We start from the raw sequence: 25,271 nt of genomic DNA, 5'->3' as shown, positions 1-25,271 counted from the left end.
AACTTTTCATATCTTAAAAGTAGAACTAAAAAGTTTTGGGGTTTTTCTTCCCCCAAATCTTGGATTCATGACAAAAAAGTCTAAGATGAAAATGCTTGAAAGGTTTTTAGTGCTTAGTGTTTTACAAATGCATGAGTTGATTTCTCACTTAGAAACACTCTTATCTTGTGGGAGGAAGGTTGGCCTGTTCGTTGATGACAATATCTCAGGATGTATGTTTTGCTAATAAGCACAAAACCATAAAATCCATCTCCCTTGATAGAAACCACGAGGTCTGTTTGAATATTTAGCAGCCACAAAATTGCTATATGCAAACTTTTGAGTCTTTGCCATCGGCCAGGAGGGTGGGTGAGTCCATCAAAGTGAAGTGCACCAGTGGGTCAAGAATATGGTTCTAGATTGGCAGAAGTGTCCTATTGTAATACAGACACAATCAATGGGACTTACGATTAGTCTATTTAGTTACCAAAGAGAGTATCCCTAAAATTATTTCTCCATTCAGCTAGATGAAGTGCAGGAAGGGCGTAGGTGCGCAAAGGAGTATAATCTGGTGTTGTTTTGCACACGCAGGAATTATAGCCATTCCTGTATACAATTTGTAAGCAGTAAATAGTTGACCAGATCTTTCTGAGTGTGGTTATCTCTATTGTGCCCCTGGATTCCATATGAACAGTAACAATACTTTTATCTATTAATACTTAAACATTAATCATACATTAAATAATTGTAAAATATTTTATAATTAATGAAGATTTGTATCTGCAAAGCCTTTTGCGGTTCCAAATTTCTTTCATTAGATCCCCAGGTTGACTGGGGAAAGGATTATTATTCCCATTTTGAAGAAGAGAAAATTGAGGCTCAGAGCTTAAGCGATGAGCTCAAGGTCACACAGTTAAAATGGAAGTGCTGGGGCTCAATGTCAAGTCTTTCAATTCCTAGGTCAGATCTTCTACATACCCAAAGTCACCAGAGCAGAAATTGTTCCTAAAATGTCAAGTCATCTCGTTTGGAATTTAGTAAGTTGGGAAAGGAACCCATTGAAAAGGTGGCCATCATTTACACTCGAGAGCCTGTGATTCTCCTATACTATGTACTAGAATTGAAATTAGCACATGCATGTCAATTAAGTTGCCATTCCAGCCATTTAAGTCAAATTATCTTTCATCATTTAAAAACGCAGATAGGAAGTGTTTTGTAACAGAAAGACTTGAGCACCATTCTAGCTGGTGGTCTTGTGTTATGAGTCTGCTGGGCGTTATATTTTTTGCTTCTTTGTGTTTTCCCCCATCAATGAATTAAACAAAATTTTTAGAAAAAAATTTGGTGAAGAAAGGATTCAAATATTGGCAAACGATATTAAAGAACACTGTGATTATGACTGAACAGATTAAAACTGTGTCTGTATGACACCAAACATCTGGATGAAAATGGAAAAAAATAGTAAAAAAACCTTGATGTTTTGTTTACTTGACACCATACATCTGGATCTTTAAAAACATCTGGGCTTTTGACTCTTTTTCTCCCAGGTTTTATCTGGGTGTTTGATATCATGTACAGAAAGGTGAAAAATTAAAAAAAAATTAATATGGTCATTACTGAATTAGATAAAATTATTGTATTTAATTAATATTCAAATATTAACTAATTATTCTGTTTAACATAACATTTACTGACTACAATTCTCCAGCGGGCAAATAAATACAGAAAGAAAGATATAATTAGGTGATTTAAGAATAAAACTTGTCTTCAGGCATATTGAAATCTTGGTCATAGTTTACTGACAGCAATTTCCTTGGGCAGAAATCTTTTTAGGTGCTCAGACAACAATTTTCTCTCCTGGTGAGTAGTTTCCATGTTTTATGAGGATCTGTTAATTTACAATGTGTTTTGACAATAGTAAAATTTCATAAACACTTAATAACATATGAGATACATCTAGTAATAGACGTTTGCTTTGCCAAGTGATTATTCCAGCCTGATAAAATCAGTGTAAACCCACTCTCGTAAGTAGCCTTCTGATATGCCCGAGGCTGAACCCCAAAGAGGAATCAACTGAAACGAACTTCAAAGACTTCACTGCAATGAAATGCACCTTATGTGACTGACATTTTTTTGTGATCTCATCTAAAAAAAGTTATCATAATTATTGAACATTTCCTCTGTAGCTTATTCTCAATCCAATCAGTTATAATGAAAATAGTCTGCTTGCTTTTTAGATTCTCAAGTTTTTGAAATGATTAGTGCTTCCTTGAGATATCCCATTAATTGCACACACAACCCAGATGAAAAGCCTGAAACCCAAGAGTATATAAAAAAACATAAGGTTGTTGCAATTTAAGTGCCTTCTAAAGATCTAATTTGATTTTTAAAAGCAATTCTGCAGATGTGAAAATTAAAGGCAGGCAGAAACAGATATGGTTTAATGAATGTGCAGGTTAAGAAACATTTAGAGGTTTCAGTATTTTTTCTGAATTTTTTCTTTTCTTAAATTTAGCTGTTAGGTTGGAAAGATTGGTCCCACAACACAATAGAAACTGCTGAATTTTATGGGTTGCTATTTCCTTACCAAATTGCCCCATTTTTCTTGCCCAACCTATTTCTGAAGCAACGCGGTATTTCTGTGTGCAGACGTTCAATCCTAGTACCTGTCAATCAGATTTCAAGTTCTAATAAAGTTAAAGGGTCTCTCCACTTGATTTGTCTTAGTTGCTTCATCCGTGAGCCCATTCCCCCTCTCACCAGGAGCAAATTGTGCACTTATTCTCATTTAAAGAAAGAAAGAATGAAAGAAAAAAAAAACCCTTCTACTGGTTCTAATGACATCTTCAGTCATTAATGAGTTAATAAAAATCTCAAAGTCATCTGGGGCTAGATAAGGAGGAAGAAAGAAAAGTATTGTACTGTAATGACAGGCTCCCTGGCTGCCCTCTGAGATGTCATGAGTCAGTCATGTTAAGAATGTGTGCGTCCAATCATCTACTGATTTTTATCAGCAAGCCCTCCAGCGGGAACTGACAAGGGGCAGTTTGGGAGTCACAATGAATAAACAATGACTTTTTGGATTGTTGGGGGCTGTGTAATAGAGTGAGGGGTTTATATATACTAAAACATGATGACATTAGCAATCAATATACCAATTACCGTACAAGTTATTGGATGAGGCATTCACGGGTCTTCAGCCTCCTTGCACTTTGAAGAGGCCTTGAGCAGGGAAGAGACTCCCTATGCGCAGAGGCAGGCAGGGGTCCAAGACCTGAGGCCCCAGTCTAAAAGGCAAGCCCTGCTCCTCTGGCGGAGGTAGTCCAGACCTGGATGTTTTGAATGGCTTGGGGAGTTTATTAAAAATAGAGATTCCCGGGCTTCCCTGGTGGCGCAGTGGTTGAGTGTCCGCCTGCTGATGCAGAGGAGGCGGGTTCGTGCCCCGGTCCGGGAAGATCCCATATGCCGCGGAGCGGCTGGGCCCGTGAGCCATGGCTGCTGAGCCTGCGCGTCCGGAGCCTGTGCTCCACAACGGGAGAGGCCACAACAGTGAGAGGCCCGCGTACCGCAAAAAAAAAAAAAAAAAAAAAAAAAATAGAGATTCCCGAGTCTCCTTCCTAGAGATGCCATCTCAGGAGTCTGGGATGGGGCTGCCACTTGGTGTTTATAACAAAGGCTCCAGGCAACTCTGATTAGGCAAGTTCAGGAGCAAATTCTCAGGCCCCTGCCCAGTCCCACTGAAACAGAAACTCTGGAGGTGCGGCTCAAGATCTGTTTTTTTTAACACAGCCTCTAGGTGGTTCTGATGCTCCCTACTGTTTGAGAACCAAGGCTGTAGAGCAAAGACTCTTGCCAGGGGGTTGTCACCCAACGCTATCATTCATGTCCTCTCAGGCACCTCATGGGTAATTTTCTACTCATACTAGTTAAGAGGCTGAAGTGTGCAAATGATTGACTTAAAAAATTAAATGAGGGTAGATCCAAGCTTATCTCCATAATCACGTCACTCTCATTCACTTGCACACACCACTAGGTTTTCTTGCATGATATTGATGTCTGAGTGATTTTGATTACAGAAGGGGAAGGAGAAACTTGGCTTGTGTTTTATTATTTAAAATAGAGGACTTCCCTGGTGGTGCAGTGGTTAAGAATTTGCCTGCCAATGCAGGGGACAGGGGTTCAACCCTTGGTCTGGGAAGATCCCACATGCAGCGGAGCAACTAAGCCCGTGCGCCACAACTACTGAACCTGCTCTCTAGAGCCCGAGAGCCACAACTGCTGAAGTCTGTGTGCCTAGAGCCCATGCTCCGCAACAAGAGAAGCCACCGCAATGAGAAGCCCGCGCGCCGCAATGAAGAGTAGCCCCTGCTTGCTGCAACTAGAGAAAGCCTGCACGTGCAGCAACGAAGACCCAGCGCATCCAAAAATAAATAAATAAATTTATAAATAAAATAAAATAGAAAGGGTAAGTGGGTTTGTGAGTAATCTTACATAAAAAGGAATCTGTAAGAAAAATCGAGGTATGTGAAGCATTTATTTACTAATAAATACAACTGATATCCATCTGTGCATTCAACGCTCACAGGTGCTTGTGTAGATTAGTGAAATCTACTTACAAAAAGAAATATCTCTATATATGTGTATATATCTATATCTGTAGAACATGCAGCTACCCCAATTAGGACAGGAAAGTGTGCACGATTCAAGGCTGGTGTATTGCAAGGAGGAGGCCTTCTTGCAGTGAGGTTAGAGATTTCTCTTATTTTGGCAGCGTTGCTTACTAAAGGGGCAGTCCAGAGCTTACTAAACTTATGAAGGAGGTGGACTGGTCTGCCAGATGTGCAGTAAGTTTAAATCAGTGTTTCCCAGAGTATGTTTCAAAGAACAATTTCCAGGTTCTAAGTGTTAATACAAAAAAATTAAAAATGTCTGGGGTCAAGTGAGAAACGCTAGGTACACTGAACTAGCGGGATTGTTTGCAGCAGGGGCCTCTAACACATTTTTATGTGCTGTGATTCTCCAAGAGTGTTGTTGCCTAATGGATGTGATCAGCAAAACCCTTTTATAAAGGATAATCTTGTAGAATTAGTGTTTAGGGGAGTAACCTTTAGGAAACATGCATTCACATCTTCTAAGATGGCAAACACCTGTGGGTAGAAGCTAGTTATTCTCTGTGTTGTGTAATAAGGAATCTCTTTGTTATAATTTATTAAACCCTGTATGTCTGGTGTCCACATTAATTATGTGGTGGCTTGAAGCCAGCAAGCAGGTTTGTGTAGTCATCACCAAAGAGTTAAGTAAGCTGTCCAGCTGCTGATGGTCTGGTTAAATCATCCCTGAATTGTTGGCATATGTCCCAGAACAGGTACTCATTAAAAACAAAAACAAAAACAAAACAAACCTGGATTTTACTACTGAGATTACATTGTGTTTTCACAAATGAGGGATAATTCCATTACAGTTCCTTGCATGTACCCAGAAATGTTATACAAAAGCAGATGTGTACCTAGGCTGGTGTTGGAAAGTCCTCTGCCCTTCCCCCTCTCCCCCTGTCCCTCCAGGCCCCAATGACAGCATCGCCCTTTTTCCACTGTACTGGGGTCCAGGTGGTGGCGCCTGTGGCAGCGTCTTGGCTCCTACTCTGGCTATTCCTGAAGGTGACAGGAGGTTGGGGATGTGTACCACGAAGGTCAGGCCAGTAGGGATCTTAAGCACATCCTTGGTTATAAACGTCTCCTCTTGAAGCTCTTGCCAGAGCTGGCCGTTAATGCCAAATGTTAATTCTTGCTGGAGACATGATGTCTTATAAATGTTATGAAAGAATATCATTTTTCCTGTAGAAGTGAAGGTACTTTTTATTTTCTTTATTTTTTAAAAATAAATTTATTTATTTTATTTATTTATTTTTGGCTGCATTGGATCTTCGTTGCTGTGCACGGACTTTCTCTAGTTGCAGTGAGTGGGGGCTACCCTTTGTTGCCGTGCGCGGGCTTCTCATTGTGGTGGCTTCTCTTGCTGCAGAGCACGGTCTCTAGGCACACGGGCTTCAGTAGCTGTGGCACACGGGCTCCAGTAGTTGTGGTTCGTGGGCTCCAGAGCACAGGCTCACTAGTTGTGGTGCACGGACTTAGTTGCTCTGTGGCATGTGGAATCTTCACGAACCAGGCTTGAACCCATGTCCCCTGCATTGGCAGGCGGATTCTTAACCACTGTGCCACCAGGGAAACCCAAAGTGAAGGTACTTTTAAGGCCATGTTAAGCAAAGGATTAGTTTCCCAAGTCACATCTGTAAGTCACATGCTTGCCTATAAATCTCTTCTTTGCTAAAATCCCACCCCATCCCGCCATGGTGACACAAGAGTTGAAGGAATTCTCACGTGGAAGAAAGAAGAGAACTGACATTTGAAAGATGGGGAAAGATGAAAAATAAACAAACAAAAAACCTAAACATAAAACAATCCCATCACCCATGCTAACATTTGTCAGCTTTTCTTCATAGTCCTACAGGTCTATGCAAGACCCAGAACTCATTAGGATGTGTCTCTGAACTAAAAATAATAGAGCAGATTCAACTTTGGGAGGTCTAAAAGCCCTTTTTTCTCATCTCCTCTGTAAATATATCCTTGTTGACACAACGTGGGCTTCCCAGCTTTGGAGCTATAAGGCGTTGGTGGGAGGGGCTTCACTTTCCACTCTTGGAGGAAAGAGCAGAAGTTCAGCAAAGTTAACCGAGGTCTACCCACCACTTGTCTGGTTTGTTATGGAGTTGAATATTTCTCCCCTCTCTATTCTTTGAAATGTTTTGAATTAAAATAGCTTACTCAAGGTCACTGAAGGCATATGGTCCTGCTCAAAACTTTAAACAAAACATTAGTTTTTACAACCTTTTGTAATTTGGTATTGTATACAACATGGTTATATGCAGAGTTTCTGTAATCTTTTCAGTGGGTGACAGAAATATGAGAAGCAAATTTATAAGCCATTTAGTGAAGCATTTAATCAATTTCATGCATAGGAAATAACTCCAATGGCTTTGCTTTATCAATCTTTCTCTCCAGGAGAACTCCAATCCACGTGATCTCCAAACACTGGCTGGGGATGGAGGTGGGGGAGTGGGGGATGATGGAGAGCAGGGACAGGGCTGGGGAGGGGTGAGAGTTTTCACAAACCTTGCGAAGCACTTCAAGTATCAGGGACTTCTGAAGTCTGCCTAACTGGGTTGCCAGCAACTCTGAGCCTTCTGGAGGCTGTTAATGTATTTCAGAAAGCAAGCACGGGTCTAATGTTTAGAGGAACTTTTCAAGGCCTTTTACTGCAAAGTTATTCATTAAACACCCTTTCTCCATAGTGACTCTCATGTGCTCAGCATGACAGACTGTTCAACTTTTAGGTTCAAAGAAATATTCAGTGGTGATTACTTTCAAACACATGAAAAATAAAATGACTTACATGAAAACTTACTTCTGAGAGATAAGGAGTCAAAGCAAGGTGACCAAAATAACTGAAAATCCACCAGAGTGGACTGTTAGATGTATTTAAGCATTTTTCAGAATATTTGAACTGTCTTTTAGGGTTCATGTTCTGATTCTCTTTTGGATTGCTTAAAAGATTAATCCAGCTCTTGGCTACGTAGTGGGTTAATATTTTCTTTTCTGTCATGTGCTAGAATCCCTCTTATAACACTTTACCCCAACACCATCAAGTTTTTAAGTGAAAAAGTCCTAAGGGATCAAAAGAAGATCTTGCGATAATCACTACCAGCTAAACTATATTAAAATTGCATCAGCTCTACCTTGTCCTCGAAAATTAGAACTGATAGAAAGGTACGATAGACATAGTTTCTAATTTGGAAGATAATTTGCTTCCACTTATTTCTAAACAAAGAAAAATATTTGAGTGAATAAATTCCAATCTAGATTATTTGGAGCTGATTTGAAATCAGTGCCACTGATGGATTTCATCTCAGGAGGATATAATGTTTCACGCTCCCTTTTAAATATGACATAAATGAGGATGTTCCTGTGTTGGTATTTCAGTAGCATGCCCTTGGATACTTATTTTGCCAAGTTATTTAAGCTGTGAGGGCTGCACCGTTATATTGAACAGAGTGGCTTTGGTAATCATACATAAAATTGGTAGCTCTAATGGAGATTGCCAGTGGAGGTTTGCTTGTCTGTCTGTCTATCATCTATTGCTATTCAACCACTAACCCCTGGATTAAAGCTCACTTGACTTAAAAAAAAAAAATTATTTTAGAGGAAAAATGTCTTTGGTATAAAACATGTGTCATATTCTAAATATCATTATGCACTTGATATTTTCACTCATCAGTGTCTTGGAGAGCTTATCTTGTTAGTGAACAGATACACATCATGCTTTCTGTTTCTAGATTGCCCATGTTATGGCTAGTAACATAGCCATATTATTCCTGTACAATCAATATACAGGAAGATTCTTTTCACCTTTTTGCTATTATAAACAGCACTGCAGCGAATATCCCTGTACATACTTCCTTATGTGCCAAAATATTTCTCATGTGCTCATATGCATAATACTCATTTGCTATGAGTATTTTTCTAGCATGGCTACTTAGAGTGAAATTGTTGGATACGCATATTTTATGTTTTAATAGTTACTGCCAAATTATTTACCAATTTTAATTTTCAGTGAGTCCTACCAGAATCTCTGATACAACTTTTCTCAACTCTACTTAAACTCACACGTCACTCAGTCACTCTCATTTTTTCTTTTCTTTTCTTTTTTTTTAACATCTTTATTACAGTATAATTGCTTTACAATGGTGTGTTAGTTTCTGCTTTATAACAAAGTAAATCATCTATACATATACATATATCCTCACATCTCCTCCCTCTTGCATTTTCTCATTTTTTCTTTTACTTTTTTTTTTTTTTGGTGGGGGTGTGTACGTCGGCCTCTAACTGTTGTGGCCTCTCCCGTTGCGGAGCACAGGCTCCGGACGCGCAGGCTCAGCGGCCATGGCTCACGGGCCTAGCCGCTCCGCGGCATGTGGGGTCTTCCCAGACGGGGGCACGAACCCGTGTCCCGTGCATCGGCAGGCGGACTCTCAACCACTGCGCCACCAGGGAAGCCCTCATTTTTTCTTTAACATTGCCTTTGCTTCTCCAAGAAGACGGAGAACATCCATTGTGACTTTCTCACTGAATTTTCCTTCTTCCAGGGCAGGCAGGGCCAGGCAGCCTAATCACTTACCAGATGTTGAGAAATTGGGTGGCTCATGTCCACTGAGGTAGTCAGCCATTCAGAGATTGGGCAGCATTAGTCAAAAAAACAAACCAAACCACACCTATTGGTCCTTTTCAAATGTGGTCAGAAAGTCAATGACACATTTCCATTTCAATCACAATATTCGTGCCCAGGTGCAAACAATTGTTTCAGCCAGTTTGATACCTGAGGCCTATAGATTTTTACTATTTTAGAAGATGGCCTTGTAACAAAGTGGTGTTTGCTTAGGACTTAGGGCCTGTGAAGGAGATTGTCCTGAGAACATATTGCTAAGATCAACTTTCTTGTCCCCTTCACCCAATGATTTCTGTTCTTCTCTTACACACATGTCCTCCTCTCCCTTCTTACTCCTGCCTCTTCATCCAGACCCTTCTCACCAGCTTTTAACCATCTGTGGCTCCCTAGTTACTTAGCCTCGGCAGGCCCTTCTCTCTTCCATCCATTTCACCGAGCTAAACCTTTACAAAGCGCAATCTGGTTTTGATTTACTCCTGCTTAAAATACTTTCTTATTATCCAGACTCTTTCTCCTGTCATTCAAAGCCCTCCATGATTTATCCCCAAACCATCTTTTAAAACTTATTTTTTCCTTCTCCTTTGCTGATCATCTACTTAGCAAAACGACAACAACAAAAAGTTGCTTCCTGCTGCATAGCACAGGGATATCGGCTCGGTGCTTTGTGACCACCTGGAGGGGTGGGATAGGGAGGGTGGGAGGGAGGGAGATGCAAGAGGGAAGAGATATGGGAACAAATGTATATGTATAACTGATTCACTTTGTTATAAAGCAGAAACTAACAACAAAAAAAAATCTAACTCTGTCATTTACTAGATGTGTAGCTGTAGAAAAATTAGTCACTTTGCTTCATTAATAAAATAAAGATAGTAATAACTAAAAAAAAAAAAAGTTGCTTCCCTCAACTTTTCTGCCTCTCCACCCTTCTCATGGCCTGAAATGCCAGAGGAGCCCTTGTCCTCAAAGGTGGGCTACTCCTTGAGGCTTCTACTGTCATCCTCATGCTTCACCAAAATAAGTGTCACCATTACTGAGGGGCCAATGACAGGTAGTAGAACAGAAAAGGGAAAACAGAAGTCAGATGTTGGGCTGGTTCTCAGTGCAATGGCTGGATTGAGTGTAATCTAAATAAAGGTTAAACAGATTCTATGTGAGGGATAGTAATGTGTTTTCAGCTCTACAGTCTAAAACAGAAAGTGAGAATGTAATCAAATTACAGCTTTATTAAAGTGTTAGGCTATAGCAAATCTCTAGTCGGCTCTACCCAAGTGCAGGCATCAATCAGGAAATGGCCTACTATGTAACCCATGAATTGTTTGTAACTCAGAAACTTTCAGTGCAATGAAGCTAACCCCATATGTATTAATAACTAATATATTTTAGTCTATATTATTTATAGTAATTCATACATGAAAATGATACTTTTGGGTCTCAATAGAACATGTACATTCAGCTGATTTTTTAAGATAAGGATAAATTTTATATAATTTTCTTTATACTTTTCTGCCTGGTCCCTCCTGTGACTAATGATATATACTTATGGGTAGGCTAATGGAAGTTAACAAAGTAATCCTGGCTACTTTGGGCCAGTTTTTTCTTTTCTTTAAGGATAATTGTTCAATATTGGGATTGAATCTCTAAAAATCTCTAAAATGAGCTTTTAGAATTTATTTCTCATAATGAAAAATTGGAAGCCAACTCGATGTCCAAGAGTAGTAGATTTATTCCATACACATAGCATATCAAGATTGCAGTAAAAGGCTATGAAGTCTATAGCAATATCGAAAAAAGTTTGTGATGTACTCTTAAGGAAAGTTAAAAAGCAAACCCATACATAAACTTAACTTTATATATATATGGACCATGAACTTGTCAGGATGGTAGACTTGCAAGTAATTTTATTTATTTAAAATTTCTTTTAATGTTACAGTAATGAGTTATACTAGCTCTACTGCCCCTAGCTGAGTAGTGAGAATTGGAACAGAGGAAGATAATTCCTTCTTCTCTTATCCCAGGATGGAGGCTGGAGGGGTTCCCGAAGCCGGGAAGAGAACAATTGCAAACAAGTAGAAACTGCCCCAGTTGCTCTCGAGCAGCCTGGTTTAAACAAACACTTGTAAGAGAAACCTGAAGCTTCAGCACAGGGTAGAACTCATCATAGCTTCCCCAGCCACTGTAAACACACCCAGGTCTCTGCATCTTGATGGATTGATTATCTTATAAGGGGGCAAAGAAAACCAGCAGATGGGATTAGAAATGTGGGAAATGGGAGAATTACTGGGAATTTAGAGATGTGCAAATGGTGATTTACTTTCCAAATATTTTAAAGGTGAATTTTGGAATGCTTGAAACACTTGATAGCCCGTGAATTAGATGTTGAATTTCAACAAAATTTAAGAGAAAATTTTAATTGAGTATTTTGTAATCCTTGATCAGAGGGTGATGTACATCGAGAACACTAGACTGGGAAGGAAGTTGGAGATAGAAGCCTAGCTGGCTTGGAGTCCTCATGGGTTCGCTAAGAACAGTCTATGTCAAGTTGCCTGATTTTTTCTGATAGGATTAAGGTATAATAGGAGAGGGATGTTGTAGACCAGTGCTCTTCAGACTTGAATGTGGAGAGGAAATCACTTGGGGGAATCTCCAAAGTTTCTGATTCAGTAAGCATAAGTCTATTTTTTCCAAGATTCCCATGTAATTTTCTTGTTCAATCTCATAAAAATCAACAGCTTTAGACATTGCATCGCCAGTCACAAGATCATTAGAGTTTTGATTACAACACAGATATATTTGCAACTAGTTGAATCTTTATTTAATCCTAGATGAAGTTAATTACTTCCACCTCTGTACAACTTCCATACCTTGCACATACTTCTATTATTGCATTTTCTATCTTTGTGTGCCTTAGCTTCTCCTACCCATGCCCTCCTCACCCACACACCCTCGCTGGACTTTGTATGCCTGGTTACTTGCTTTTGAACTGAATTAAACACTGACTTGCTCTGAGTTTCTGAGCTTCGGGCTCTCACTTGTCCATGGACATGATAATACCTTCTCTATCTCCTTTGGCGAGGATCAAATAAGAAGCCTGAAGGAGTGTCTAGAACCTGATGTAAACCGGTAAGCTTAGGTTCTAGGCTGTTCTCTGCTAAACCTGATGTGACCTCAGACAAGTCATCTGAAGTCTCTGACCCTCTCTCTCTTTTACCAAAAGGTTTTAAAAATATGAAATGCAGGGTTAGTGTGGGAGGGGTAAATTAAGAGTTTGGGATTAACATATATACAATACTATATATAAAATAGGCAAACAACAAGGTCCTACTTTATTGCACAGGGAACTCTACTCAATCTCTTGTAATAAGCTATAAGGGAAAAGGACGTGAAAAAGAATATATATATATATATATATATATATATATATAACTGAATCACTTTGCTGTATACTTGAAACTAACACAACATTGTAAATTAACTTCAATTAAAAAAATATGAAGTGCTAAATAAACTTGAGAGTTTCATTATTAATGATATGAATATACATTACCATTTAATTTTGCAAAATTAACACCCAAAATTAATTGAACAGCATTTATTAATATGTCAATAAATTTTACATGAATTCTCCCCACTGGTCATGTTTCTTATGAATGTCTGAGAGGGGTCCAATATATAAGCATTGCTCACTGGTAGATGATTTGCACCTGGTATATATGCTAAATTTCCATCCTGTGGCATGATTCTAGCTGGGAACCATAATTCTGCAGCCTTAGTTGCAGCTGAGGTATGTGGGAATTGCTCTTTTCCTTGTTGCGCAAACCCGTTGTGAAAGCAGAGTGCCATCAGCACTGCCTATTCATCTCTCTCGAGAATTATAATTTTTAACCCTCTTTGGCTTTGGCCAGAGAAAGAAGCCAATGAAAGAAGCATGTTGACTTTGCCTGCTGCCTCCAGGGCTACCTTATCCCACTGGGCTGTGAAATCAGCATTCCTGTGATGACTATCTCCTTTGTACCATTCTTTGCCTAAACATTCTTTTCAAAAGTGAATTTCAGAGAGAATAGATAAAGACGACTTTTTTTTTCTTTTTCTTTTAGGGTTAATCTGCCTAACTGAAGACTTTTACTGAAGAAAGTTTAGCTAACAACATATAAGTATTCATGTCTGAAGGACCCAGAGAAAGGTGAGTTGGAAACAGTAACGGCCTGAGAGAGCTGGTGGGTTAAGAACATGGACTCTGACAACCTGGGCTCTTATTCTGTCTTGACTACGTTTTTGCTGAGTGACCTTAGGTAAGTTAGCTCAGCTGTCCGAGGATTAAAGGAGGCAATCGGTTCTGTTAGCATCTACACTGGTAGGAGCAGAAATCTTTGCTTTGTCCCTCGAATGTACTCCAAATGCCTAGAGAAGTTCCCTGCACATAGTAGGTGCTCAGTTGATGTTTCTTGAATGAATAGCCTCCTCCCAGAGTGACAGAAAATGCCTAGGATTTTCTCTAAGTTTCTTCAAAGTGTTTCTCCACATTCTCTGAAGGTGCTGCTTCACTGGAATGTTGTTACTGTTCTCCAACAGTTAACTGACCCCAGCATTTTGTTTATTAAGCCAGACAAAAACTAGCAACCCAGTTAAGAGTCTAAACACTTGGTGGACTTTCCCACCATCTGAAGTGTTTATGGACTTACTTGAACTAAAGTAGATGCAACAATTTGAAACTTCAACCAAGTTTAGTCTTTTTTTTTTTTTTAATTTTACTGTTTACAAAACGAGATATTTTATGGATGTAATTTATACATCGAATAGAAGAGGGTTATTCCCAATATTATCTTTATCTTCTAGACGTAAATAACAAACAACTCCAGTAATCAAAATTTACTATAATTGTAATAGATTTTGACAGAGTTTATGTATTGTATGCAGTGCTAACAATGCTGACTTCCAAGGACAGAGGCCAGGATTTCTAGTTTGGCTTTGTTAAATGGAAAAAAAAATTTACTACTGTATTTGTAGTTTGTACTACATTCAAGAGATTAATTTTTATAAATAAAATTGTTTATACCGGCTTCTAATCAGAAAACTGAAATTATCTGTGGCAATGTAACCACTAACAACTTATATACTATGAAAATATTTCAATAATTAATGCATGCTCCATCGAGAGTAATTGACAGGAGGTCATAAACGTAATGGGCCATCTGTGTTTGATTTGTACATGAAAATGCTTAAAGGGATAGGCAGGTAGTTCAAGCTTCTCTGACAAAAAAGATTTGTTCCAGTTTCTCCAAGTAGCACAGCCATTTACTATAGGGTGTTTTTCTCTTTCCTTCTTTTTTCTTAAAGTCTTTTCCAGATTTCTACTTGAGCTCTGCATTTCTCACTGCTTCTCATTCTGATGCAACAATCTCTTTTAGAGTTTTGATGCGTATGTGGATCACAGCCATCCTCAGCAATCATATTTGGCTCTCCTAACCATTTCAATAGCAACTTAAAAGCCACACATGTGATTAAAACAGTATCAGAGGCTCACTCCAATGCTATGACTTATCATTCATTCTGCTCACTCTGATCACTTTAAAAATTTATTTTGCAAATTTGTCTTCTTCTGTCAGTAAACAAACAACCCTTCTTATATCTGTTGAAGAGTAATAGGACCATTAGGAATCTCAGTAAGATTTCTGTAATTCACTCCTTTTGGAGTGGACCAGAATTGTCCTATTTCTGGAACTAAAATGGTCTTGGTGGACATCAGAAGAGGTTCTAGAATTTTCTGTGTAAGGAAACCAAAGAGCATTAATAATTGCCTAGAACATTGTCCTGAGATCCAGACCCAATTCACACAAAAACACATAGTCAACTGGAATTTACTAACCATTTATCATCTGCCAGATAATGTGCTAAACAATGATTACGTTGAACTAAACGAACAGGGTGGTGGGGTGGTGGTGGTGGGATGAATTGGGAGGTTGGGATTGACATATATACACTAATATGCATAAAATAGATAACTAATAAGAACCTGCTGTAGAGCACAGGGAACTCCACTTCTCTGTACAGTAGAAACTAACACAACATTGCAAAACAACTATACCCCAATTAAAAAAGAAAAAGAAAAATACATATCATTTTAACCTTTTTAAAATAAAATAATAAATAAATAAATAAATAAATAAACCAACAAAGTCGCTACCCTCAGGAATCTCACATTCTAGTAAATACAACTTCTTCCTTTGATATCTTATAGGCACCATAAACTCTATACCTAGAAAACTAAATGTGCTATCTCTCCTGACCACCCCACCCCTTTCTTTCTGTATTGCCTATTTTGGGAAAATGTGCCACTATCTACCCAGTTACCCAAGGCAAGAACCTACAATTCTCCTAGATTCTTCCCTTCCTCTTTCTCCTTCACCAAAGCAGTTCACAATTTCTGTCAATGCTAGCTCCTGACCACTGCTTGACTCTGCTTCTGTCTCACCATCCCTATAGCAATACCCTCAATTCACTTCTTAATACTTTTCGTCTGAAACATCGCAACAGTCTCCAAAATTACATTCTTTCTATCTATATTTCATACTATTTCCAGAATGATATTTTAAACATTAAAATGCTAATACAATGATGTCATTTTGCTGTAAAAATCCTTGCGGTAAGAGCTTCAATTGTCTTGAAGACGAAACCCAAACTTCTTAACATGGCAGAAAGGAAAACTTCTGCTAACGTGCACTGGGCCTGATTCTACAGGACCTCTTCTTGCCATCTGTCCTGCTCTTTAGTCACACAGAAGTGTATTCCCTGAGCACATCGTGATACCTCAGTGTCTTTGAACATGCAGTTTCCTCTCCCTGGAATCCTTGGAATTCTTTTTTTTTTTTTAACAACTTTGTTGGAGAATAATTGCTTTACAATGTTGTGTTAGTTTCTGCTGTATAACAAAGTGAATCAACTATACATATACATATATCCCCATATCTCCTCCCTCTTGAGTCTCCCTCCCACCCTCCCTATCCCACCCCTCTAGGTGGTCACAAAGCACCCAGCTGATCTCCCTGTGCTATGCGGCTGCTTCCCACTAGCTATCTATTTTACATTTGGTAGTATATATTATATAAGTCCATGCCACTCTCTCACTACGTCCCATCTTACCCTTCCCCCTCCCCGTGTCCTTAAGTCCATTCTGTACGTCTGTGTCTTTATTCCTGTCCTGCCCCTAGGTTCTTCAGAACCATTTTATTTACTTAGATTCCATATATATGTGTTAGCATACAGTATTTGTTTTCTCTTTCTGACTTACTATACTCTCTATGACAGACTCCAGGTCCATCCACCTCAATACAAATAACTCAATTTTGTTTCTTTTTATGGCTGAGTAATATTTCATTGTATATATGTGCCACATCTTCCTGACCCATTCATCTGTCGATGGACACTTAGGTTGCTTCCATGTCCTGGTAATTGTAAATAGAGCTGCAATGAACATTTTGGTGCATGACTGTTTTTGAATTATGGTTTTCTCAGGGTATATGCCCAGTAGTGGGATTGCTGGGTCGTATGGTACTTCTATTTGTAGTTTTTTAAGGAACCTCCATACTGTTCTCCATAGTGGCTGTATCAATTTACATTCCCACCAACAGTGCAAGAGTGTTCCTTTTCTCCACACCCTCTCCAGCATTTATTGTTCGTAGATTTTTTGATGATGGCCATTTTGACAAGTGTGAGGTGATACCTCATTGTAGTTTTGATTTGCATTTCTCTAATGATAAGTGATGTTGAGCATTCTTTCATGTCTTTGTTGGCAATCTGTATATCTTCTTGGGAGAAAGCTGTCTATTTAGGTCGTCCACCCATTTTTGGATTGGATTGTCTGTTTTTTTGATATTGAGTTGCAATGAGCTGCTTGTAAATTTTGGAGGTTAATCCTTTGTTAGTTGCTTCATTTGCAAATATTTTCTCCCATTCTGAGGGTGGTCTTTTCATCTTATTTATGGCTTCCTTTGCTGTGCAAAAGCTTTTAAGTTTCATTAGATCCCATTTGTTTATTTTTGTTTTTATTTCTATTTCTCTAGCAGGTGGGTCAAAAAGGATCTTGCTGTGATTTATGTCATAGAGTGTTCTGCCTATGTTTTCCTCTAAGAATTTCATAGTATCTGGCTTTACATTTAGGTCTTTAATCCATTTTGAGTTTATTTTTGTGTATGGTGTTAGGGAGTGTTCTAACTTCATTCTTTTACATGTAGCTGTCTAGTTTTCCCAGCACCACTTATTAAAGAGGCTGTCTTTTCTCCATTGTATATTCTTGCCTCCTTTATCAAAAATAAGGTGACCATATGTGAGTGGGTTTATCTCTGAGCTTTCTATCCTGTTCCATTGATCAATATTTCTGTTTTTGTGCCAGTACCATACTGTTTGATTACAGTAGCTTCAGTAGTATAGTCTGAAGTCAGGGAAACTGATTCCTCCAGCTCCGTTTTTCTTTCTCAAAATTGCTTTGGCTATTCGAGGTCTTTTGTGTTTCCATACAAATTGTGTTCTGGCTCTGTGAAAAATGCCGTTGGTAGTTTGATAGGGATTGCATCAAATCTGTAGATTACTTTGGGTAGTATAGTCATTTTCACAATGTTGATTCTTCCAATCGGAGAACATGGTATATCTCTCCATCTGCTTGTATCATCATTAATTTATTTCATCATTGTCATAGTTTTCTGCATACAGGTCTTTTGTCTCCTTAGGTAGGTTTATTCCTAGGTACTTTATTCTTCTTTTTACAGTGGTAAATGGGAGTGTTTCCTTGATTTCTCTTTCAGTTGTTTCATCATTAGTGTATAGGAATGCAAGAGATTTCTGTGCATTAATTTCGTATCCTGCTACTCTACCAAATTCGTTGATTAGCTCTAGTAGTTTTTTGGTAGCATCTTTAGGATTCTCTATGTATTGTATCATGTCATCTGCAAACAGTGACAGCTTTACTTCTTCTTTTCTGATCTGGATTCCTTTTATTTCTTTTTCTTCTCTGATTGCTGTGGCTAAAACTTCCAGAACTATGTTGAATAATAGTGGTGAGAGTGGACAACCTTGTCTTGCTCCTGTTCTTAGTGGAAATGGTTTCATTCTTCACCATTGAGAATGATATTGGCTGTGGGTTTGTCATATATGGCCTTTATTATGTTGAGGTAAGTTCCCTCTATGCCTAGTTTCTTGAGGGTTTTTATCATAAATGGGTGTTGAATTTTGTTAAAAGCTTTTTCCGCATAATTGAGATGATCATATGTTTTTTCTCCTTCAATTTGTTAATATGGTGTATCACGTTGATTGATTTGTGTATATTGAGGAATCCTTGCGTTCCTGGAATGAACCCCACTTGATCATGGTGTATGATCCTTTTAATGTGCTGTTGGATTCTGTTTGCTAGTATTTTGTTGAGAATTTTTGCATCTACGTTCATCAGTGATATTGGCCTGTAGTTTTCGTTCTTTGTGACATCTTTGCCTGGTTTTGGTATCAGGGTGGTGGTGGCCTCGTAGAATGAGATTGGGAGTGTTCCTCCCTCTGCTATATTTTGGAAGAGTTTGAGAAGGATAGGTGCTATCTCTTCTCTAAATGTTTCATAGAATTTGCCTGTGAAGCCATCTGGTCCTGGGTTTTTGTTTGTTGGGAGATTTTAAATCACAGTTTCAATTTCAGTGCATGTGATTGGTCTGTTCATATTTTCTATTTCTTCCTGATTCAGTCTTGGCAGGTTGTGCCTTTCTAAGAATTTGTCCATTTCTTCCAGGTTTTCCATTTTATTGGCTTAGAGTGGCTTGTAGTAATCTCTCATGATCTTTTGTATTTCTGCAGTGTCAGTTGTTACTTCTCCTTTTTCATTTCTAATTCTATTGATTTGAGTCTTCTCCCTTTTTTTCTTGATGAGCCTGGCTAATTATTTATCAATTTTGTTTATCTTCTCAAGAACCAGCTTTTAGTTTTATTGATCTTTGCTCTTGTTTCCTTCATTTCTTTTTCATTTATTTTGTATTTGATCTTTATGATTTCCTTCTTTCTGCTAACTTTGGGGTTTTTTTGTTCTTCTTTCTCTAATTGCTTTAGGTGCAAGGTTAGTTTGTTTTTTCGAAATGTTTCCTATTTCTTAAGGTAGGATTTTATTGCTATAAAATTCCCTCTTAGAACTGCTTGTGCTGCATCCCATAGGTTTTGGGTCGTTGTGTTTCATTGTCATTTGTTTCTAGGTATTTTTTGATTTCCTATTTGATTTCTTCAGTGATCTCTTGGTTATTTAGTAGTGTATTATTTAACCTCCATGTGTTTGTACTTTTTGCAGATTTTTTTCCTGTAATTGATATCGAGTCTCATAGCATTGTGCTCAGAAAAGATACTTGATATGATTTTAGTTTTCTTATATTTACCAAGGCTTGATTTGTGACCCAAGATATGATCTATCCTGGAGAATGTTCCATGAGCACTTGAGAAGAAAGTGCATTCAGTTGTTTCTGGATGGAATGTCCTATAAATATCAATTAGGTCCATTTTGTTTAATGTATCATTTAAAGCTTGTGTTTCCTTATTTATTTTCATTTTGGATGATCTGTCCATTGGTGAAAGTCGGGTGTTAAAGTCCCCTACTACGATTGTGTTACTGTCGATTTCCCCTCTTATGGCTGTTAGCATTTGCCTTATGAATTGAGGTGCTCCTATGTTGGGTGCATAAATATTTACAATTGTTATATCTTCTTCTTGGATTGATCCCTTGATCATCATGTAGTGTCCTTCTTTGTCTCTTGTAATAATCTTTACTTTAAAGTCTATTTTGTCTCATATGAGAATTGTTACTCCAGCTTTCTTTTGATTTCCATTTGCATGGAATATATTTTTCCATCCCTCATTTTCAGTCTGTATGTGTCCCTAGGTCTGAAATGGGTCTCTTGTAGACAGCATATATACAAGTCTTGTTTTTGTGTCCATTCAGCCAGTTTTTTCTGCATTTCCTCGATTTTCTGCATTTCCTCGGTTATCAGTGGCCTTTTTGTGGGAAAATTCCTGGTTCCCTCTATGGCACCATGGCTCAGATCTGTGTCCCTGCCTCAGGTGGCCACCAGTCCCTGTATGTGGCATATTTGTTGAATAGGAGGTGTTGAAGGACATTCACCATTTGCCCAGCATGAGAAGTCTGGTCCAAGACATGACAGTTTAAAGGCAGTTCTCATGAGTCATTGTCTTTAAGTGGGGTTGGCAACAATGTGGTTACTCTGTTTTTTCTTCCATCCTGTTATTTATTTAGAACCTATTCTTCTCTTTTGGACATGATTTCTTTCATTTGGACGTGATTCAATATTTCAGCAGGTAGACCCTATTCTTCTCTTTTCCAGGCTAATGTTTCTTAAATGTTTTTCATTTTTAAATACTTCTTCATATTCAGTTATGTCAGTTCTTATAACACTTATTTACAAATATACAGCTTTTAATAGCCTTCACCTGTGCTTTTCATGTTTTCCAAAAGCGTCTGATAAAGGTACAAGAAACAAATTCATTTTGTTGTAACTTTTGTATATTTTTTCTATCCATAGTTTAATTTTTTAAGTTTACACTTAAAACTTCTTAAGTTATCACTTAAGTGATACGAAAAACTAGCCAAGTATCTCAATGCTATCTATGTAAAAACCTATGCTTTTGACCCACCTCCTAGAGAAATGGAAATAAAAACAAAAATAAACAAATGGGATCTAATGAAACTTAAAAGCTTTTGCACAGCAAAGGAAGCCATAAACAAGATGAAAAGGCAACCCTCAGAATGGGAGAAAATATTTGCAAATGAAGCAACTGACAAAGGATTAATCTCCAAAATATACAAGCAGCTCATGTAGCTCCATATCAAAAAAACAAACAACCCAATCCAAAAATGGGTAGAAGACCTAAATAGACATTTCTCCATAGAGGAGATACAGATTGCCAACAAACATATGAAAGGATGTTCAACTTACTAATCTTTAGAGAAATGCAAATCAAAACCACAATGCAGTATCACCTCACACCAGTCAGAATGGCCATCATCAAAAAATCTACGAACAATAAATGCTGGAGAGGGTGTGGAGAAAAGGGAACACTCTTGCACTGCTGGTGGGAATGTGAATTGGTTCAGCCACTACAGAGAACAGTATGGAGGTTCCTTAAAAAACTACAAATAGAACTACCATATGACCCAGCAATACCACTACTGGGCATATACCCTGAGAAAACCAAAATTCAAAGAGTCATGTACCAAAATGTTCATTGCAGCTCTATTTACAATAGCCCGGAGATGGAAACAACCTAAGTGTCCATCATCAGATGAATGGATAAAGAAGATGTGGCACATATATGCAATGGAATATTACTCAGCCATAAAAAGAAACAAAATTGAGCTATTTGTAATGAGGTGGATAGACCTAGAGTCTGTCATACAGAGTGAAGTAAGTCAGAAAGAAAAAGACAAATACTGTATGCTAACACATATATATGGAATTTAAGAAAAAAAAATGTCATAAAGAACCTAGGGGTAAGACAGGAATAAAGACACAGACCTACTGGAGAACGGACTTGAGGATATGGGGAGGGGGAAGGGTGAGCTGTGACAGGGCGAGAGAGTGGCATGGACATATATACACTAACAAACGTAAGGTAGATAGCTAGTGGGAAGCAGCCGCATAGCACAGGGATATCGGCTCGGTGCTTTGTGACCACCTGGAGGGGTGGGATAGGGAGGGAGGGAGGGAGGGAGACACAAGAGGGAAGAGATATGGGAACATATGTATATGTATAACTGATTCACTTTGTTATAAAGCAGAAACTAACACACCATTATAAAGCAATTATACCCCAATAAAGATATTAGAAAAAAACAAAAAAACAAAAAACACAATGTGGTATCACCTCACACCAGTCAGAATGGCCATCATCAAAAAATCTACAAACAATAAATGCTGGAGAGGTTGTGGAGAAAAGGCAACCCTCTTGCACTGTTGGTGGGAATGTAAATTGATACAGCCACTATGGAGAACAATATGGCATTTCCTTAAAAAACTAAAAATAGTACTACCATACGACTCAGCAATCCCATTACTGGGCGTATACCCTGAGAAAACCATAATTCAAAAAGAGTCATGTACCACAATGTTCATTGCATCACTATTTACAATAGACAGGACATGGAAGCTACCTAAGTGTTCATCGACAGATGAATGGATAAAGAAGATGTAGCACATACATACAATGGAATGTTACTCAGCCATAAAAAGAAATGAAGTTGAGTTATCTGTAGTGAGGTTGATGGACCTAAAGACTGTCATACAGAGTGAAGTAAGTCAGAAAGAGAAAAACAAATACCGTATGCTAACACTTATATATGGAATCTAAAAAAAAAAAAAAATGGTTCTGAAGAATCTAAGGGCAGGACAGGAACCAAGACACAGACATAGAGAATGGACTTGAGGACATGGGGAAGGGGAATGGTAAGCTGGGACCAAGTGAGAGAGTGGCATGGACATATATACACTACCAAATGTAAAATAGCTAGTGGGAAGCAGCCACATAGCACAGGGAGATCAGCTGGGTACTTTGTGACCACCTAGAGAGGAGGGTTAGGGACGGTGGGAGGGAGACGCAAGAGGGAGGGGATATGGGGATATATGTATACATATAGCTGATTCACTTTGTTATACAGCAGAAACTATCACAACATTGTAAAGCAATTATATTCCAAAAAGATGTTTAAAAAAACCCCAAAACCTATGCGTTCTCCACGTTTAGTATACAGCACTTTTATGTGTAGCTAATTCTTATCATCACACTTTTAAAAAATTAAAAAAATAGAAATAGTCTAAGTATATTTTTATTGGTATTACATTGGATTCATAGATCATTGTAGAATAATTGTTTTACCATTTAGGTCTTTCTATAGGTTTTATTTTAAATGTCTGGGATTGTTTGTTTGGTTTTGTTATGTCCATTTTCTTTTTTAAATTAATTTTTATTGGCTATCCTAATTTTTGAAGAAAAGTTCATCAGTTCCACTGTGGCATTCTACATAATGCCAACTGACCAAATTAAAAAAAAATATCACTACCACCCAATTATTAATGTATTTGACATTGTAAAGATATAATATGTTTTTTTAAGATAAATTTTAATTTTTTTCAGATATATTTTTGTTTCTCAAGAGGCGCAGCCCGTCTTTTTCTCCTGTAGAAGTGAAGGAAGCACCAGTTACCCTTCTGATTTTAATCAGAAAATATAAATGTAAAATATGAATTCGATAAAAATGTAAGCTTGGCTTTTACTATTTCCTGAACGTGTGCTCATTATCTTTTAATAAATAAAGTGTACTTTAAGGGTGATAAGAAGAAGGAGAACTTTAAAAATTGTTAATGAATGTGGTTAACATATGTAGTGAAGCAAAGGCGTAGTTTAAGATAAATCCCAGTAATACCAGGAAGAAAATACAGTCAGTGGTTAAGGAATCTGCGTTTGTGGTTGTTTTAAAGGTGGCTGAGTGTGCCGTACTCTGCAGAAGTGACTAGAAGGAGACAGAGGACTGTGACATGGGTCACTTTTGTTTCTCTTTGAGCTCCAAGCTTAGAAGGTTGATTTTGCCTTCAACATATTGGAATAGTGGTTCTTGATTCATCCTAATGATTAGAAGAATTTTAATGTATTTTTCTGTATATCCAAACACTAAAAAAACAATATTAGACAGCTAGTCCTTGCCACCCAGATGTTCAGTTCAAAGCAAATAACAACATGACAGGCCAGAGGCAACTGAGCCATCTATCAAACAAATGCATGGCCTGATGAGACAGCAGATTAAAAGGCTTAACTGAGGCTAGTTTCAGCTGGTGGAGATAAGTGCCCAACTGTGTTTTCCTCCAAAATGCAGTTTTTTTCTATTGTTTTTGATACTATAAAAGCAATGTATACTCATTACAGAGAAAAATTAGAGTATACAAAGCAAAACTAAGAGCACCCCCAAAATGAATTTTCCCTTTCATCACAAATCAGCCATTGTGATTGCACTGCTATATATTCTTGTAAGTAAATAAAATTGCATCTTATTCTACATAATATGTTGTAACCAGCTTTTTCCATTTAATGTAGCATCAAATACATCCTTATCACTAGACTTATTTCCTTAGAATCATTTTTATGGCTTCAAGTTATTCCATTTCTGGATTTGCTAATGCATATTTAAACAATTTGCATTTATGACACGATCTGGTGGTTTCTAACTTTCTCTATTTGAAGATATTGCTTTAAAATATGTAGAGTAAGATGTTGATTGGTGTAATCATCTCAAAGGTTTATGTGCTAGAATAAGAAACTATTGTTTGTCAAGAAAGCATATTACATGCTGCAAATCAGTTCATCACCTTAAAAAAATTAAAACATATGGAAAACTGAGAATAAGATATAAACATCAAGTTAGCTTGACTCTTTATTTTAAAAATTTGGATGTTATGTTTTATAAACAAACCAGTCCAGTGTTTGAGAGTGATGGTAAAAAAGTTTGGAAGGCGAGGTGGAGATTTTAAGGATATTAGGATAAGAGTGGGCTTTACGTATACATATATCCCCTTTTTTTGGATGTCCTTCTCATTTAAGTCACCACAAAGCCTTGAGTAGAGTTCCTTGTGCTATACAGTAAGTTCTTATTAGTTATCTATTTTATACATAGTATCAATAGTGTATATATAGCTGATTCACTTTGCTGTATGGTATAAACTAACACAATATTGTAAAGCAACTATACTCCAATTAAAAAAAAAAAAAAGAGTGGGCTTTAAATGCAAACAGACAGCTGATTGAATTATAGCTTTCTGACTGGGTCTGGTCACAGACCTCTGTGTGTAGGTGAGAATACCTAACACTATACTTGGTACCCTGTAGGCCCAGGAGAGTTGATACTCATCTAAATGAGATGGAAGAACTAGGGTCTTAGAACGTGCAGAAGAGGAATGTAGACAGTGGAGGGCAAGATGGTAAGAATGTGAAGGAAA

The 25,271-nt window shown here is 37.9% G+C and overlaps 1 long non-coding RNA gene across 1 annotated transcript in view; it reads left to right on the top strand.

The window, feature by feature from the left end:
* Positions 1-24,774, top strand: part of LOC117202021 (uncharacterized) — a 48,130-nt gene extending 23,356 nt beyond the window's left edge. Inside the window, exons 5-6 of the long non-coding RNA XR_004484198.2 lie at positions 13,353-13,438; positions 23,419-24,774. This is a non-coding gene — a long non-coding RNA (uncharacterized LOC117202021). The remainder of the gene's footprint in view (positions 1-13,352; positions 13,439-23,418) is intronic.
* The last annotated feature ends 497 nt before the right edge of the window (positions 24,775-25,271 follow it).

This window comes from Orcinus orca, chromosome 2, assembly GCF_937001465.1.
Source record: "Orcinus orca chromosome 2, mOrcOrc1.1, whole genome shotgun sequence".
Taxonomy (NCBI): domain Eukaryota; kingdom Metazoa; phylum Chordata; class Mammalia; order Artiodactyla; family Delphinidae; genus Orcinus; species Orcinus orca.
Note: the sequence above shows the minus strand (reverse complement) of the source record. Positions and strands in the feature narration are given on the sequence as shown.